The sequence below is a fragment of the Rhinoraja longicauda genome, chromosome 3 (genome assembly GCF_053455715.1).
Source record: "Rhinoraja longicauda isolate Sanriku21f chromosome 3, sRhiLon1.1, whole genome shotgun sequence".
Classification (NCBI taxonomy): domain Eukaryota; kingdom Metazoa; phylum Chordata; class Chondrichthyes; order Rajiformes; family Arhynchobatidae; genus Rhinoraja; species Rhinoraja longicauda.
In genome coordinates, this window is record NC_135955.1 from 93,532,303 (window position 1) to 93,550,141 (window position 17,839).

General features: G+C 48.9%; 1 protein-coding gene across 3 annotated transcripts in view; it reads left to right on the top strand.

Annotated features, from left to right (window-relative positions):
- LOC144592184 (teneurin-3-like) overlaps positions 1 to 17,839 on the top strand; it is a 2,027,615-nt gene that overhangs the window by 1,486,577 nt on the left and 523,199 nt on the right. The window lies entirely within an intron of this gene.

A 17,839-nucleotide genomic window follows, 5' to 3' on the forward strand; every position in this document is an offset into this window, starting at 1 on the left:
GACTGCTGGCAGACCTGGCAAGTATGCAGGTAACTCTAATGAAGCCTCTACTTCCTTAGAAGGCTTAAGATATTCGACATGTCCCCTACAACTCTCACCAACTTCTACAGATGCGCCGTAGAATGCATTTTATCGGAATGCCTCAAACCTTGGTTTGGGAAACAGCTCCATCCAAGACCGCAAGAAATTGTAGAGAATTGTGGACGCAGCCCAGACCATCACACAAACCTGAGTCTGTAGAAGGGTCTCGACTCAAAACATCACCCATTCCTTCTCTCCAGAGATGCTGCCTGACCCGCTGAGTTACTCCAGCACTCTGTGAAACGTCACCTATCCATGTTCTCCACAGATGCTGCCTGACCCGCTGAGTTATTCCAACTTTTTGGGATAGGTGGCATTTCGGATCGAGACACTTTAGTTTAGTTTAGTTTAGTTTAGTTTGGAGATACAGCGCAAAAACAGGCCCTTCGGCCCACTGAGTCCGCACTGACCATCGATCCCCGCACACTAACACTATCCTACCACCAGGGACAAGATCTCGGAGAAAACCCACGCAGGTCACGGGGAGAATGTACAAACTCCGTACAGACAGCACCCATAGTCGGGATGGAACCCGAGTCTCCGGCGCTGTGAGGCAGCAACTCTACCGCTGCGCCACCGTGCCGAAAGACCTTTTGGAATACTGTGTACTGTGGTAATCTCCTTATAGACAATATACAATAGACAATGGGTGCAGGAGGAGGCCATTTGGCCCTTCGAGTCAGCACCGCCATTCAATGTGATCATGGCTGATCATTCTCAATCAGTACCCCGTTCCTGCCTTCTCCCCATACCCCCTGACTCCGCTATCCTTAAGAGCTCTATCTAGCTCTCTCTTGAATGCATTAGATAATTGGCCTCCACTGCCTTCTGAGGCAGAGAATTCCACAGATTTACAACTCTCTGACTGATAAAGTTTTTCCTCGTCTCCGTTCTAAATGGCCTACCCCTTATTCTTAAACTGTGGCCCCTTGTTCTGGACTCCCCCAACATTGCGGAAGGATAAGAAGCCTTTGGAAGCAGTTTCGTAGAACGTTTACGAGACCAATAAAAAACAAATTGCCTTATGAGGAAATGTTCCCCACACAAACATTTTAATTGTGGGAGTGAGAGAAAACTTTATTGAAACTCATAAGAACTTCAGAGTTGTTGACTTGTGAACGCGGAAAGGATATTTCCTTTTACAGGAACCATTTCAGACTGAAAGGGACAGATAAATATTAACGGGTCATCCATTCACAAGAAGACTGAGGTGATTTATTTTCTCCAATAAAAAAGGTCCTGAGCTACAGGGAGAGGTTGAGCAGGCTGGGACTCTATTCCTTGGAGTGCAGGAGGATGAGGGGTGATCTTACAGAGGTGGGGTACAAAATCATGAGGGGAACAGATCGGGAGGATAAAGGATGAGTCTTTTACCCAGAGTGTACGGGAATCAAGATCCAGGGGACATCATTTGAGGATGAGGGGAATGGATAAATAGGAACCTGAGGGGCAACTTATTCACACAGAGGCTGATGAGCTGCCAGAGGAGGTAGTTGAGGTATGGACATAGGGTTGCCAAGTGATCGCTGGTACATCCTGCTAAATTGGTTTGTCCTGTACTGGACTGCCCTTGGCCCGTATTAGGCCCCCGGGCCTGTAGGCCCGGACAGTGTAGGTCTGGACAGTGTAGGCCCAGGCACTGTAGGCCCGGACAGTGTAGGTATGGACAGTGTAGGTCCGGACAGTGTAGGGCCGGACAGTGTAGGTCCAGACAGTGTAGGGCCAGACAGTGTAGGCCCAGACAGTGTAGGCCCAGACAGTGTAGGCCCGGACAGTGTAGGCCCGGACAGTGTAGGCCGGGACAGTGTAGGCCCGGACAGTGTAGGTCCAGACAGTGTAGGCCTGGACAGTGTAGGCCCGGACAGTGTAGGTCCAGACAGTGTAGGCCTGGACAGTGTAGGTCCAGACAGTGTAGGCCCGGACAGTGTAGGCCCGGACAGTGTAGGTCCGGGCAGTGTAGGCCCGGACAGTGTAGGCCCGGACAGTGTAGGCCCAGACAGTGTAGGCCCGGACAGTGTAGGCCCGGACAGTGTAGGCCCGGACAGTGTAGTCCCAGACAGTGCTGCCTAACGGATGTTGCGTAGCAACCCGCCTCCCAGCCCGGGCGGCCGCCATTTGTGGAGTGGGAGCACGTGGCCGCTGGCTGGGTGAGGTCACGTAGGGCGCGGGGCGGTGACGTCACCTTGTCCCTTATTTACCCTATGTACAATAACAAAATTTAAAAGACATTTAGACAGGTACATGGATAGGACAGGTTCAGAGGGATATGGGCCAAATGCGGGTAGGTGGGACTAGCGTAGATGGGGCATGTTGGTCGCTGTGGGCAAGCTGGGGCTGATGGCCCTGTATCCACGCTGTATTCTGCTCCCGTCTTGGCACAAAATGCTGGAGTAACTCAGCGAGTCAGGCAGAACCGGGTTCGATCCCGACCACGGGCACTGTCTGTATGGCATTTGTACGTTCTCCCCGTGACCTGCGTGGGTTTTCTCCGAGATCTTCGGTTTCCTCCCACACTCCTGTTTTCTTGCTGTATCTCTAAAACTAAACTAAAGGGTCTAGATTGGCTTGGTATAAATCATTTAAAAAATTGTCCCTCGTTAGTGCGCGGGGATCGCTGGTCGGCACGGACCTGGGTGGGCCGAAGGTCCTGTTTCCGCGCTGTATCTCTGAACGATAAATAAACTGAAATTGCTGAACGTGTCCAACTTGGCTTAAGGATTTCTAGATTTGTTTTCTCTCTGTGACGTTAATTTATTTGCTTCACAAAATGCTGGAGTTACTCAGCAGGTCAGGCAGCATCTCAGGAGAGAAGGAATGGGTGACGTTTCGGGTCGAAATTAGTTTGGTCATTAAATTTGGAAATTAGTTAGAAACGTCACCCATTCCTTCTCTCCTGAGATGCTGCCTGGCCCGCTGAGTTACTCCAGCATTTTGTGAATAAATACCTTCGATTTGTACCAGCATCTGCAGTTATTGTCTTATACTTTAATTTATTTGCTTGATTGAATCGTACCTGGCTGTCATTTATCAAAGTCTCGACTCCTGGATAATTGCAAAGGCAGCCCATGAACGCCGAGCACTTTTTTTTTTGGCAAAGCCTTTGGAAGGTACACCACCTTCTCCAGCGGTCTCTTGTTAACCAGACACAGGGCCGATCCCTTGCTGATGAATGTGACATCAACTGCAAGATTGCTCCTCTCCTGCTCTCGGCTTGGCCAGCATGAAGTCCCCTGGGAACTGCAAGCATTTCCTGATGCCAAAACACCCCCCCCCCCCCACACACACACACACACAGGAGCTATTGTTTCTAATGCAACCTGCAAGAAATTACCAGTGCTCTACCTCGGCAAGTGCTGAATGCAGGGGTTGCCAACTTTCTCACTCCCAAATAAGGGACAAAAGGTGACATCACCACCCCCACACCCCGCGTGACCTCGCCCAGCCAGCGGCCACGTGCTCCCGCTCCACCAACGGTGGCCGCCCAGGCCGGGAGGCGGGTTGCTATGCAACTTCCGTTAGACGAACACACTCGGCCCCGCTCCCCAAACACACTTTGTTAGCCTACACTGTCGCGGTCTACAGTGGCCCCCGGGCCTACAGAATCCGGGCCTACAGCGGCCCCCGGGCCTACAGTGTCCAGGCCTACAGTGCCCGGGCCTACAGAGTCTGTGTCTACGGCGGCCCCTGGGCCTATATCGGCCTCCGGGCCTACACTGCCCGGGCTTACATTGGGCCCCGGGCCTATAGAGTCCGGGCCTACAGCGGCCCCCGGACCTACAGTGTCTGGGCCTACACTGCCCGGGCCTACAGTGCCCGGGTCTACATTGGCCCCAGGGCCTACAGAGTCCGGGCCTACAGCGGCCCCCAGACCTACAGTGTCCGAGCCTACAGTGTCCAGGCCTGCAGTGCCCCCCAGGCATAATACGAGACAAGGGCGGTCCCGTATGGGTCAAACCAATTTATCCCAAAATACAGGATGTCCTGGCTAATACGGGACAGTTGGCAACCCTAGCTGGATGTAAGATCCAGGCTAGGACTCTGTTCCTTGGAGCGCAGGAGGATGAGGGGTGATAGGTTTCAGTTTAGTTCATTGTCACGTGTACCGAGGTACAGTGAAAAGCTTGTGTTGCGTGCTAACCAGTCAGCGGAAAGACAATACATGATTACAATCGAGCCGTCCACAGTGTACAGATACAGGATAAGGGAATAACGTTCAGTGCAAGATAAATCGGCAAAGTCCGATCAAGGATAGTCCGAGGGTCACCAATGAGGTAGATAGTACTTCAGCACTGCTCTCTGGTTGTGGTAGGATGGTTCAGTTGCCTGATAACTCGCTTGCCCAGAGTAGGTGAATTGGGGGAATCGATCGGGTGGTTTAGTTTAGAGATACAGGGTGGAAACAGGCCCTTCGGCCCACCGACCAGTGACCCCCACACACTTACACTATCCTACACACACTAGGGACAATTTACATTCATATCAAGCCATAGTGTGGGAGGAAACTGAAGATCTTAGAGAAAAATGACTTGATGGGCCGAATGGCCATATTCTACTCCTATTCCATGTGACCTTATGAGCTTATACACCGATCAGCCAAAACATTATGACCACTGACAGGCGAAGTGAATAACATTGATTATCTTGTTACAATGGCACCTGTCAAGGGGTGGGATATATTAGGCAGCAAGTGAACAGTCAGTTCTTGAAGTTGACGTGTTGGATGCAGGAGAAATGGGCAGGAGTAAAGACCTGAGCGACTTTGACAAGGGCCAAATTGTTATGGCCAGACGACTGGGTCAGAGCTTCTGTGAAACGGCAAGGCTTGTGGGGTGCTCCCGGTCAGCAGTGGTGAGTACCGACCGACAGTGGTCCGAGGAGGGACAAACCACAAACCGGCGACAGGCAGGGTGTTGGGCGCCCAAGGCTCATCGATGCGCGAGGGCAACGAAGGCTATCCCGTCTGGTCCGAACCGACAGAAGGTCGACTGTGGCACAAGTCACAGAAAATGTTAATGGTGGTCACGGGAGGAATGTGTCACAATACACAGTGCATCGCACCCTGCTGCGTATGGGGCTGCACACGGAGGGCCAACAGCATATTAGGCAGGTGGGCATAATGTTTTGGCTGATCAAGTCATAATGTTTTGGTTGATCGGTGTAATCAGCACCACCAGCTATCAGCTAGCTTTGTGCACTGGAACCCAATGTACTGGCTTAGGTATCAGTTTATTATTGTCACGTGTACCGAGGTACAGTGAAAAGCTTTTGGATTCACTTTGTGGATCATAAGATCATAGGTAATAGAAGCGGTTTTCGGCCATTCGGCCCATCAAGTCTACTACGCCATCCACTCATGGCTGATCTATCTCTCCCTCCTAACCCCATTCTCCTGCCTTCTCCCCATAACCCCTGACACCCGCACTGATCAAGAATCTATCCATCTCAGCCTTAAATATATCCATTGACTTGGCCTCCACAGCCGTCTGTGGCAATGAATTCCACAGATTCACCACCCTCTGACTAAAGAAATTCCTCCTCATCTCCTTCCTAAAGGAACGTCCTTTAATTCTGAGGCTGTGGCCTCTAGTCCTAGACTCTCCCACTAGTGGAAACATCCTCTCCACATCCACTCTATCCAGGCGGCTCACTATTCTGTACGTTTCAATGAGGTCCCCCCTCATCCTTCTAAACTCCAGCGAGTACAAACACTCCAGGGCCATTCTTAGCCACGTGGAATACATCTCTTCTAATTCTGAAAGCATTACAGGTATACTGTTTTGCACTGTACATATGACTTATCTATACCAAAGTTTATCAAGTGAAATTTCTATATGTTATGCTGACAATGTTTGTTTAGAGGCAGGGGTCAAATATGACTGGCCACACACGCAAGCATTTTTGTTCGTCTCAGTTTTATCTTACAAACTCTGTGAATTTTAAAAAGCTGTCTTTAACAGACATGCATCATAGTTTTGTAGGTGGGGAAATAGCAATGAATAAGATTAATATCGTATAAGAATTTTTTAATGAATGAATGAATACGTTTATTGGCCAAGCATGTCCCGCCCCCCCTGACATCAGTCTGAAGAAGGGTCTCGACCGGAAACGTCACCCATTCCCTCTCTCCTGAGATGCTGCCTGACCCTCTGAGTTACTCCGGCACTCTGTGAAACGTCACCTATCCATGTTCTCCACAGATGCTGCCTGACCCGCTGAGTTACTCCAGCACTCTGTGAAACGTCACCTATCCATGTTCTCCAGAGATGCTGCCTGACCCGCTGAGTTACTCCAGCATTTAGATTTTTTTTTTAGATTTAGATTTAGAGATACAACGCGGAAACAGGCCCTTCGGCCCACCGGGTCCGCGCCGTCCAGCTATCCCCGCACACTAACACTATCCTACACACACTAAGGACAATTTTTACATATTACCAGTCAATTAACCTACAAACCTGTACGTCTTTGGAGTGTGGGAGGAAACCGAAGATCTCGGAGAAAACCCACGCAGGTCACGGGGAGAACGTACAAACTCTGTACAGACGGCGCCCGTAGTCAGGATCGAACCTGTGTCTCCGGCGCTGCATTCGCTTTAAGGCGGCAACTCTACCGCTGTGCCACTGTGACCGCCCAGTACCAGCATCTGCAGTTATTTTCTTACAAGGAAAGTGCCTTGGTGCTCCGCTCACAAATGACAACACAAACATACAGTTAACAATTAAGAATAAAGCATAAACACATCAAAACAATAAGGATACAACATTACGGTCTAAACATGTGGGTGAAAATAAACCAGAGCAAAAAATAGACGACAGACTTTGGTTGTTGAGTAGAGCTACCACTCGTGGAGCAAAGCTGTGTTTATGTCCGGCTGTGGCTGCTTTGACAGTCTGGAGTCGCCTTCCAGAGGGAAGTGCTTCCAAGAGTTTGTGGCCAGGGTGAGAGGTGTCAGAGTAATACAACATAATGTATTACTTTGTGCGATGATGCCTGGGCACGTGTGTGACCTTTTGGTTCACTTTCCAAAGAATTGCCCCCTCATTCTTCCAAACCCCAGCGAAGATAAGCCCAGTGCCGTCAAAGGCTTGTACTGCCAAATCTTTCTGTTCTTGAACAGTTTAGTTTCGTTTATTATTATTGTCACGTGTACTGAGGTACAGTGAAAAGCTTTGGTTTTCATGCTAAACTGTCAAATCTTTCTGTTGTTGATCTGTATATTTTAGTTTAGAGACACAGCGCAGAAAAAAAGCCTTTCGGCCCACCGAGTCCGCACCGACCAGCGACCCCCCCTTACAGTAGCACAATCCTACACACTAGACTGGAGCGACTAGGCTTGTATACACTGGAATATAGAAGGATGAGAGGGGATCTTATCGAAACATATAAGATTATTAAGGGGTTGGACACGTTAGAGGCAGGAAACATGTTCCTGATGTTGGGGGAGTCCAGAACCAGGGACCACAGTTTAAGAATAAGGGGTAGGCCATTTAGAACTGAGATGAGGAAAAACTTTTTCAGTCAGAGAGTTGTGAATCTGTGGAATTCTCTGCCTCAGAAGGCAGTGGAGGCCAATTCTCTGAATGCATTCAAGAGAGAGCTAGATAGAGCTCTTAAGGATAGCGGAGTCAGGGGGTATGGGTAGAAGGCAGGAACGGGGTACTGATTGAGAATGATCAGCCATGATCACATTGAATGGCGGTGCTGGCTCGAAGGGCCGAATGGCCTCCTCCTACACCTATTGTCTATTGTCTATTGACTAGGGACAATAATCGATTCACAGAAGCCAATCAGCATACAAACCGGCACGTCCATGTGAAGTGGGGGAAAAAACAGGATACCCGGAGAAAACCCACGCAGGTCACGGGGAGAACGTACAAACTCCATACAGACAGCACCTGTAGTCGGGATCGAACCCGGGTCTGTGGCTCTGGCACCTCGACCGATGCGCCACCGTGCCGCATAATCTCCATGGGACGTCAGTGTGCAGTTTTGGTCTCCTAATTTGAGGAAGGACATCCTTTCTATAGAGGGAGTGCAGCGTAGGTTCACCAGGTTAATCCCCGGGATGGCGGGACCGACATTTGACGAAAGAATGGATCGACTGGGCAGTGTATTCACTGGAATATAGAAGGATGAGAGGGGCTCTTACAGAAACATATAAAATTATTAAGGGATTGGACACGCTAGATGCAGGAAACATGTTCCCGATGTCAGGGGGGTCCCGAACCAGGACAAAGAATAAGGGGTAGGCCATTTAGAACTGAGATGAGGAAAAAACTTTTCACCCAGAGAGTTGTGAATCTGTGCAATTCTCTGCCACAGAGGGCAGTGGAGGCCAATTCTTTGGATACATTTAAACATGAGTTAGATTTAGCTCTTAGGGCTAGCGGAATCAAGGGATATGGGGAGAAGGCAGGCACGGGTTACTGATTGTGGATGATCAGCCATGATCACAATGAATGGCGGTGCTGGCTCGAAGGGCCAAATGGCCTCCTCCTGCACCTATTTTCTATGTTGCCATGTTTCTATGTTTCTATGTTTCCATGTTTCGACACCTCCTTCCCGATCTCTTATATGCCTGCACGTAATCCAAATCCCGTCATTCTCTGCATCTCCACGAGTCTACTCAAAAGCCTCGTGAATGCCACTATCGTATCTGCCTCCACCATCACCCCTGGCAGCGCGTTCCATGTACCCACCACCCTCTGTGTCACAAAACCACCCCAGCACATCGCATAGAGTCATAGTCATCATAGTCATAGAGTCTTTGTTTGATACAGTGTGGAAACGGGCCCTTCGGCCCAACTTGCCCACACCGGCCAACAATGTCCCATCTACACTAGTCCCACCTGCCTGCGCTTGGTCCATATCCATCCAAACCTGTCCTATCCATGTATCTGTCCACCTGTTTCTCAAACGATGGGATAGTCCCAGCCTCAACTAACTCCTCTGGCAGCTCGTTCCATACACCCACCACCCTCTGTGTGAAAAAGTTACCCCTCAGATTCTTATTAAATCTTTTCCCCTTCACCTTAAACTTGTGTCCTCTGGTCCTCGATTCCCCTGCTCTGGGCAAGAGACATTTAAAATTTTAAACTCCTTTCACCTTTGGCCCAATCCTTCAAAACTTAAAAACTCTGGCCTCCAGGAGGAGGCCATTCAGCCCTTCGAGCCAGCACCGCCATTCATTGTGATCACAGCTGATCATCCACAATCAGTAACCCGTGCCTGCCTTCTCCCCATATCCCTTGATTCCACTAGCCCATAGAGCTCTATCTAACTCTCTTTCAAATCCATCCAGTGAATCGGCCTCCACTGCCCTCTGTGGCAGAGAATTCCACAAATTCACAACTCTCTGGGTGAAAAAGTTTTTTCTCACCTCTGTTTTAAATGGCCTCCCCTTTATTCTTAAAGACTGTGTGGCCCCTGGTTCTGGACTCCCTCAACATTGGGAACATTTTTCCTGCATTTAGCTTGTCCAGTCCTTTCATAATTTTATACGTCTCTATAAGATCCCCCCTCACCCTTCTAAACTCCTTCTATAATGTTATATACTTCCATCAGGTCTCCCCTCAATGGCCGGCGTTCCAGGGAAAACAATCGGAGTCTGTCCGATCTCTCCCTGTGGTTAATGCCTCCTAATCCGGCCATAATTCTGGTAAACCTCCTTCTGCCACCATCTCCAAAGCCTCCACGTCCTTCCTGTAATGGGGTAACCACAACTGCACACAACACTCCAAACGTGGCCAAACCGAGACCCTATAAAGCTGCATTTTAGATTCCAGAATTTGCGAAACTAAAGTATTATCCTTCAAAGTACTTGTAATCTGTAAATAGCTTCAGGGTAAATTTAGCTGTTCTCTGTTCCCGATAGGAAGCTCTGGTCAAAGAACCAGTGATACAGTCGAACCATGCTGTACACACCAATTCTGTTGAGAGTTGACTACACTGAGCATATCAACTCTTGCCTCAGGCCTCATCTCCAGCCTAGACACACACAGTGCTGGAGTAACTCAGCGGGTCAGGCAGCATCTGTGGAGAACATGGATAAGGTGACGAATCTGTGGAATTCTCTGCCTCAGAAGACAGTGGAGGCCAATTCTCTGAATGCATTCAAGAGAGAGCTAGATAGAGCTCTTAAGGATAGCGGAGTCAGAGGGTATGGGGGGAGAAGGCAGGAATGGGGTACTGATTGAGAATGATCAGCCATGATCACATTGAATGGCGGTGCTGGCTCGAAGGGCCGAATGGCCTCCTCCTGCACCTATTGTCCATTGTCTAAGAGTATTGAGTAGAGAAGTTGGGATATTATGTTACTGTTGTGCAATAGAGTTGTGTAAGAGTATTGTGTTCTGTTTATTCACAAAATGCTGGAGTAACTCAGCAGGTCAGGCAGCATCTCGGGAGAGAAGGAATGGGTGACGTTTCGGGTCGAGACCCTTCTTCAGACTGATGTCAGGGGGGCGGGAGAAAGGAAGGATATAGGTGGAGACAGGAAGATAGAGGGAGATCTGGGAAGGGGGAGGGGAAGAGAGGGACAGAGGAACTATCTAAAGTTGGAGAAGTCGATGTTCATACCACTGGGCTGCAAGCTGCCTCCAATTTCCGGTGGGCCTCACTATAGCACTGGAGGAGGTCACCTTGCTGTGGGAAGGATGACATGAAGCTGCAAAGAGTGCAGAGAAGTGTTAGTTTTTGTTTTAGTTTTTAGGTTCAGTTTTAGTTTTAGAGATACAGCGCGGAAACAGGCCCTTCTGCCCACCGGGTCCGCGCCGCCCAGCGATCCCCGCACATTAACACTATCCTACACCCACTAGGGACGATTTTTACGTTTACCAAGCACGTCTTTGGAGTGTGGGAGGAAACACAGAAGATCTCGGAGAAAACCCACGCAGTCACGGGGAGAACGTACAAACTCCGTACAGACGGCGCCCGTAGTCGGGATCGAACCCGGGTCTCCAGCGCTGCATTCGCTGTAAGGCAGCAACTCTACCGCTGCGCCACCGTGACCGCCCTTGTTATGAGGAAGTAAGAAGAGCAATGAAGATGTTGCAGGAGTCGAGGGTCTGAGCTACAGAAAGATGTTGGGCAGGCTGGGACCTTATTCCTTGGGGCACAGTCGGCTGACAATAGACAATAGGTGCAGGAGGAGGCCATTCGGACCTTCGAGCCAGCACCGCCATTCAATGTGATCATGGCTGATCATTCTCAATCAGTACCCTGTTCCTGCCTTCTCCCCATACCCCCTGACTCCGCTATCCTTAAGAGCTCTATCCAGCTCTCTCTTGAATGCATTCAGAGAATTGGCCTCCACTGCCTTCTGAGGCAGAGAATTCCACAGATTCACAACTCTCTGACTGAAAATGTTTTTCCTCATCTCCGTTCTAAATGGCCTACCCCTTATTCTTAAACTGTGGCCCCTGGTTCTGGACTCTCCCAACATTGGGAACATGTTTCCTGCCTCTAACGTGTCCAACCCCTTAATAATCTTATACGTTTCGATAAGATCTCCTCTCATCCTTCTACAGTGATTATATAGAGGTGCATAATATTGTGAGGTGAATAGATCGGGGAGATGAATATAGAAGGTAGTCTTATAGTGCGGGTTGATTAGTACGTGTATCAGGGATAATGGGGAGAAGGCAAGAGAATGGGGTTAGGATGGAGAGATAGATCAGTCATGATTGAATGGCGGAGTAGACTAGATGGGCCGAATGGCCTAATTCTGCTCATGTCACTTCTGAACATGAACTCATGAAGAACAGAGGAATCAAGAAGTACTGTAGATTCAATGACTCGATGATACTTTGTACGTTTAAGGAGAGAGTGGAAAGATTTAATAGGAACCTGAGGGTTCCCTCAAAAAAGGCCCGGACAGTGTAGTCCCAGACAGTGTAGGCCCGGACCTTGTAGGTCTGGACAGTGTAGGCCCAGACAGTGTAGGCCCAGACAGTGTAGGCCCAGACAGTGTAGGCCTGGGCCGTGTAGGTCCGGACAGTATAGGCCCAGACAGTGTAGGCCTGGATATTGTAGTCCCGGACAGTGTAGGCCCAGACAATGTAGGTCCGGACAGTGTAGGTCCGGACAGTGTAGGCCCAGACAGTGTAGGACCGGAGGCCCGGGCGCCGCCTAACGGAGGTTGCGTAGCAACCCGCCTCCCGGCCCGGGGCGGCCGCCATTGGTGGAGCGGGAGCACCTGGCCGCTGGCTGGGTGAGGTCACGTGGGGCGCGGGGCGGTGACGTCACCCTTTGTCCCATATTTGGGAGTGGGGAAGTTGGCAACCCCCGGGGAGAACGTACAAACTCTGAACAGACAGCACCCGCAGTCAGGACAGAAGCCGGGTCTCTGGCGCCGTGATGCAGCGACTCTTCTTCTGCGCCACCGTGCCGACCCTAATGGAGAAACAAATAACGCTGTGCTCCATTATCGGCCCAGTCGGCATATTCGGCCGGTTCTTCATTTATATGTGACACTGGAGATGATGTAAAGTACAGCGGAGGTCCACAACACTTCCAGAATGTTTCAGCAGTCGTGTCCCTGTGCACAGCAGGGGGGTCAAGTGTGTTGATGAAAACATTCCACTTGCTTCTCCGCTCTGCTGTCTCAACAGTCACTGTTTTTTATTATAAACCTGCTGCCGTTTTAATTTCCTGCCCCCGTTAGTTTTACTGCCGGGTTAACACATTTTGCAGGCCGTGGAATTTAGAAGATTGAGGGGGGATCTTATAGAAACTTACAAAATTCTTAAGGGGTTGGACAGGCTAGATGCAGGAAGATTGTTCCCGTTATTGGGGAAGTCCAGAACAAGGGGTTACAGTTTAAGGATAAGTCTTTTAGGACCGAGATGAGGAAGTTTTTTTTCACACAGAGAGTGGTGAATCTGTGGAATTCTCTGCCACAGAAGGTAGTTGAGGCCAGTTCATTGGCTATATTTAGGAGGGAGTTAGATGTGGTCCTTGTGGCTAAAGGGATCAGGGGGTATGGAGAGAAGGCAGGTACGGGATACTGAGTTGGATGATCAGCCATGATCATATTGAATGGCGGTGCAGGCTCGAAGGGCCGAATGGCCTACTCCTGCACCTATTTTCTATGTTTCTATCTATGTTTCTATGGTTCAATCAGAGACAACACAAGACACTCAGGCGGAACAGTAATAAAGGGGCTTACGCCTTACCCTTCCATAATCTCGAGACTCCCCTCTCCCCTGACTCCCAGCCTGAAGAAGGGCCTCGACCCGAAACGTCACCCATTCCTTCTCTCCAGAGATGCTGCCTGACCTGCTGAGTTACTCCAGCACTCTGTGAAACGTCACCTTATCCATGTTCTCCAGAGATGCTGCCTGACCCGCTGAGTTACTCCAGCATTTTGTGTCTATCTTCGAAGTAAACCAGCATCTGCAGTTCCTTCCTACACAGGCGGTTTGATCTTATAGTATGATGCATATTATCATAGCTCCTTGAAGGTGGCATCACAGGTAGACAGGATGTCGTCACTGAATGCAGGATAGGTGCTGGAAGACAGGAGGGTGGCAAATGTTGTGCCTCTTTTCAAGACGGGAACTATAGGCCAGTGAGCTTAACATCTGTAGTCGGAAAGTTGACTGGAGAGTATTCTGAAGGATAAGATATACAGGCATTTAGACAATAGACAATAGTCAATAGGTGCAGGAGGAGGCCATTCGGCCCTTCGAGCCAGCACCGCCATTCAATGTGATCATTGCTGATCATTCACAATCAGTACCCCGTTCCTGCCTTCTCCCCATACCCGCTTAAGAGCTCTATCCAGCTCTCTCTTGAATGCATTCAGAGAATTGGCCTCCACTGCCTTCTGAGGCAGAGAATTCCACAGATTTACAACTCTCTGACTGAAAAAGTGCAAGGTAAAGTCCAGAAATCCAGCTGGTGAAATAATGATTTGTGAACGTGGAGTGATTATAAGGAGTGATTGTAGATCTACCTCTGGGACCAGCTCACAGAGAGTTGCCTGGGTTACAGAGAAACATAGAAACATAGAAACGTAGAAAATAGGTGCAGGAGGAGGCCATTTGGCCCTTCGAGCCAGCACCGCCATTCATTGTGATCATGGCTGATCATCCACAATCAGTAACCCGTGCCTGCCTTCTCCCCATATCCCTTGATTCCGCTAGCCCCTAGAGCTCTATCTAACTCTCTTTCAAATTCATCCAGTGAACCGGCCTCCACTGCCCTCTGTGGCAGAGAATTCCACAAATTCACAACTCTCTGGGTGAAAAAGTTTTTTCTCCTCCTCTCTCTGACCGTGAGTTACTACAGCGTTTTTTTGTTGTTTTTTCGGAGTATGAGTGACTAGACCAAGTGGACCCGTTGGGCCCAAACCTCTCCTGCATTGGTGCAGCACCCTCTCCTCCCCCCTCCCCCTCCCCTTCCTCCCTCCCTCCCCCCCCCATCTCCCCTCTCCCTCCCTCCACCCCCTTCACCCGACCTGCTGAGTTACTCCAGCACTCTGTGAAACGTCACTATCCATGTTCTCCAGAGATGCTGCCTGACCCGCTGAGTTACTCCAGCACTCTGTGAAACGTCAACCTAACCATGTTCTCCACAGATGCTGCCTGACCCGCTGAGTTACCTCCAGCACTCTGGGAAACGTCACCTATCCATGTTCTCCACAGATGCTGCCTGACCAGCTGAGTTACTCCAGCACTCTGTGAAACGTCACCTAACCATGTTCTCCAGAGATGCTGCCTGACCCCCCTGAGTTTCTCCAGCTTTTTGTTCAAACTAACATCTTGCAGTTCCTTCCCACACATTTGGCCCGTGTTGCCATTTGTAGCCTCTGATTTATGCCACTCTCTGTAATGTGATCTGTATCACAGAAATGTCATCCTATATGTGTGATAACCAAAGTTATCATCCTGAAGATGAATTGTCCACGGCCACATGTTTTTCATGAGGAGCATGTGCCCTGTATTTCCGAAGGGAAAAGTCACCAAGGAACTCCCAGAAGTTTGCTGATAAATGAGTCAGGCCTTCAGAATAAAGGGCATCGCTGTCAAAGATGAGTGAGGGGAAAGGGTGGGCGAAGTTACTGTGATGGTGGTGTAGGGATCTTGAGAGGCGGTAAATGGAAGATTAGTGCAAACAATGAGCTGTTAGCTTGCAGTAAGTACACTGATGTTTGAAAAAGAGAAGCTAAGGACAAACATCAAAAATAGATGTGTGACTGTTAAAGGGGAAAATGTATGGAACAGTTGCAACAATGAAGTGTAGTAATTTGCGTAAATTCAAGAAAATGTTCAAACATATTATATTTGAAAGATACAAAATATGTGATCAGTGCTGAGAAACATATGAGAAATGACTGAGAAATGACTGACATGACAGAAATGATGGTTCTTGACTATATTTGTGTTTCTCTCTATGTTTTGTTTATCTGCTTCTGACTTATGATGTTGTGTTTTGCTTTATTATATTTTGTTAAGTATTATGGGTCGATACAATAAGCTTCGGCTTCTGACTACACCTTTGTTTTTCCGGTCAGACAATATCGTGTGTGATTATATTGTTTAGGCTTGTATTCACTGGAGTCTCGAAGGATGAGAGGGGATCTTTTCGAAACATATAAAATTTAAAAAAAACTGGGCATGCTAGATGCAGGAAAATGTTCCCAATGTTGGGCGAGTCCAGAACCAGGGGCCACACAGTATAAGAATAAAGAGGAGGCCATTTAAAACTGAGGTGAGAAGAAACTTTTTCACCCAGAGAGTTGTGAATTTGTGGAATTCTCTGCCACAGAGGGCAGTGGAGGCCAATTCACTGGATGGATTTAAGAGAGAGTTAGATAGAACTCTAGGGGCTAGTGGAATCAAGGGATATTGGGAGAAGGCAGGCACGGGTTACTGATTGTGGATGATCAGCCGTGATCACAATGAATCCCCTCCTCCTTCCCAGTTCTCCCTCTATCTTCCTGTCTTCGCCTATATCGTTCCTTTGTCCCGCCCCCCTGACATCAGTCTGAAGAAGGGTCTCGACCCGAAACGTCACCCATTCCTTCTCTCCCGAGATGCTGCCTGACCCGCTGAGTTACTCTAGCATTTTGTGAATAAATACCTTCGATTTGTACCAGCATCTGCAGTTATTTTCCTATACAATTAATGGCGGTTCTGGCTCGAAGGGCCGAATGGCCTCCTCCTGCACCTATTTTCTATGTTTCTACGTTTCTATATTGTTTTATTTTTGATACAATGATTTCATACTATTTAACTTTCAATGCTGTTTGGTCAATCTGCTGTGTTGTATTGACCGGGAAAATAAATAAATAAGGACATGAATAAAATAAAATGAAATTGAAACACACCGATGTCTCCATTTGATGCAAACGCCCTGTCAAACTGAAGGGTTCAAGGCAGCTCCAGTCTTATTGAAGAACGTCAGCTATCTTTTTCACTGACAAGAATCTGCGACCAGCGTCTCTGACATTTCACTGTAAATGCCATGAAAGAATTTTGCCCTGTCGTGCCAATGACACTTAATAAAGTGTCTGCCTGCCTGGAGCCCATTGACAGTGAGTTAGGCTGGGGCAGCTGATAAGACCGAGCGAGGCTCCCCCAATCTAAGTTACAGTGCTAATCGTTCTTTGAGAAAGGGGATGATTTACACACTGTCATTCCTTAGACTTCAGACTTTAGAGATGCAGTGTAGAAACAGGCCCTGCGGCCCACCTGAGTCCACGCCGACCAGCGATCAACACCAACGAGCACTATCCCACACACACACACACACTAGGGACAATTTACCATTTTACCAAAGCCACTTCACCAACTAATCTGAAGATAGGCACAAAACGTGGACAGGTGACATTTCACAGAGTGCTGGAGTAACTCAGCGGGTCAGGCAGCATCTCTGGAGAAACGTTCCCAATGTTGGGGGAGTCCAGAACCAGGGGCCACAGTCTGAGAATAAAGGGGAAGCCATTTAAAACTGTGGTAAGAAGAAACTTTTTCACCCAGAATTGTGAATTTGAAGAATTCTCTGCCACAGAGGGCAGTGGAGGCCAATTCACTGGATGAATTTGAAAGAGAGTTAGATAGAGCTCTAGGGGCTAGTGGAATCAAGGGATATGGGGAGAAGGCAGGCACGGGTTACTGATTGTGGATGATCAACCATGATCACAATGAGTGGTGGTGCTGGCTCGAAGGGCTGAATGGCCTCCTCCTGCACCTATGTTTCTCAAAGGAATAGGTGACATTTCGAGTCGAGACCCCTTCTTCAGATTGAGAGTCAGGGGAAAGGGAACTGAGAGATTTAGACGGTGATGTAGAGAGAGATAAAAGAATAAATGAATGAAAGATGTGCAAAAAATTTACGATGATCAAGGAAACAGTCCGTTGTTAGCTGTGGGCTAGGTGAAAACCAGTTACAGACAATGAGACTTCGCAGAATGACAGTAAAACTAGAACGAAGACTAGGGTGGGGGAGGGATAGAGAGAGAGAGAGGGAAAGCAAGGGTTACTTGAAGTTAGAGAAGCCAATGTTGATACCGCTGGGGTGGAAGCTGCCCAAGTGAAATATGAGGTGCTGTTCCTCCAATTTTCATGTGGCCTCACTCTGACAATTGGGGCCCAGGTAGAGTTGCAGACTTTCTCACTCCCAAATACGGGACCTAAAGGTGACGTCACCGCCCCGCGCCCCACGTGACCTCACCCAGCCAGCGGCCATGTGCTCCCGCTCCACCAATGGCGAACACACTCGGTCCCGCTCCCCGAAGACACTTCGTTAGCCTACA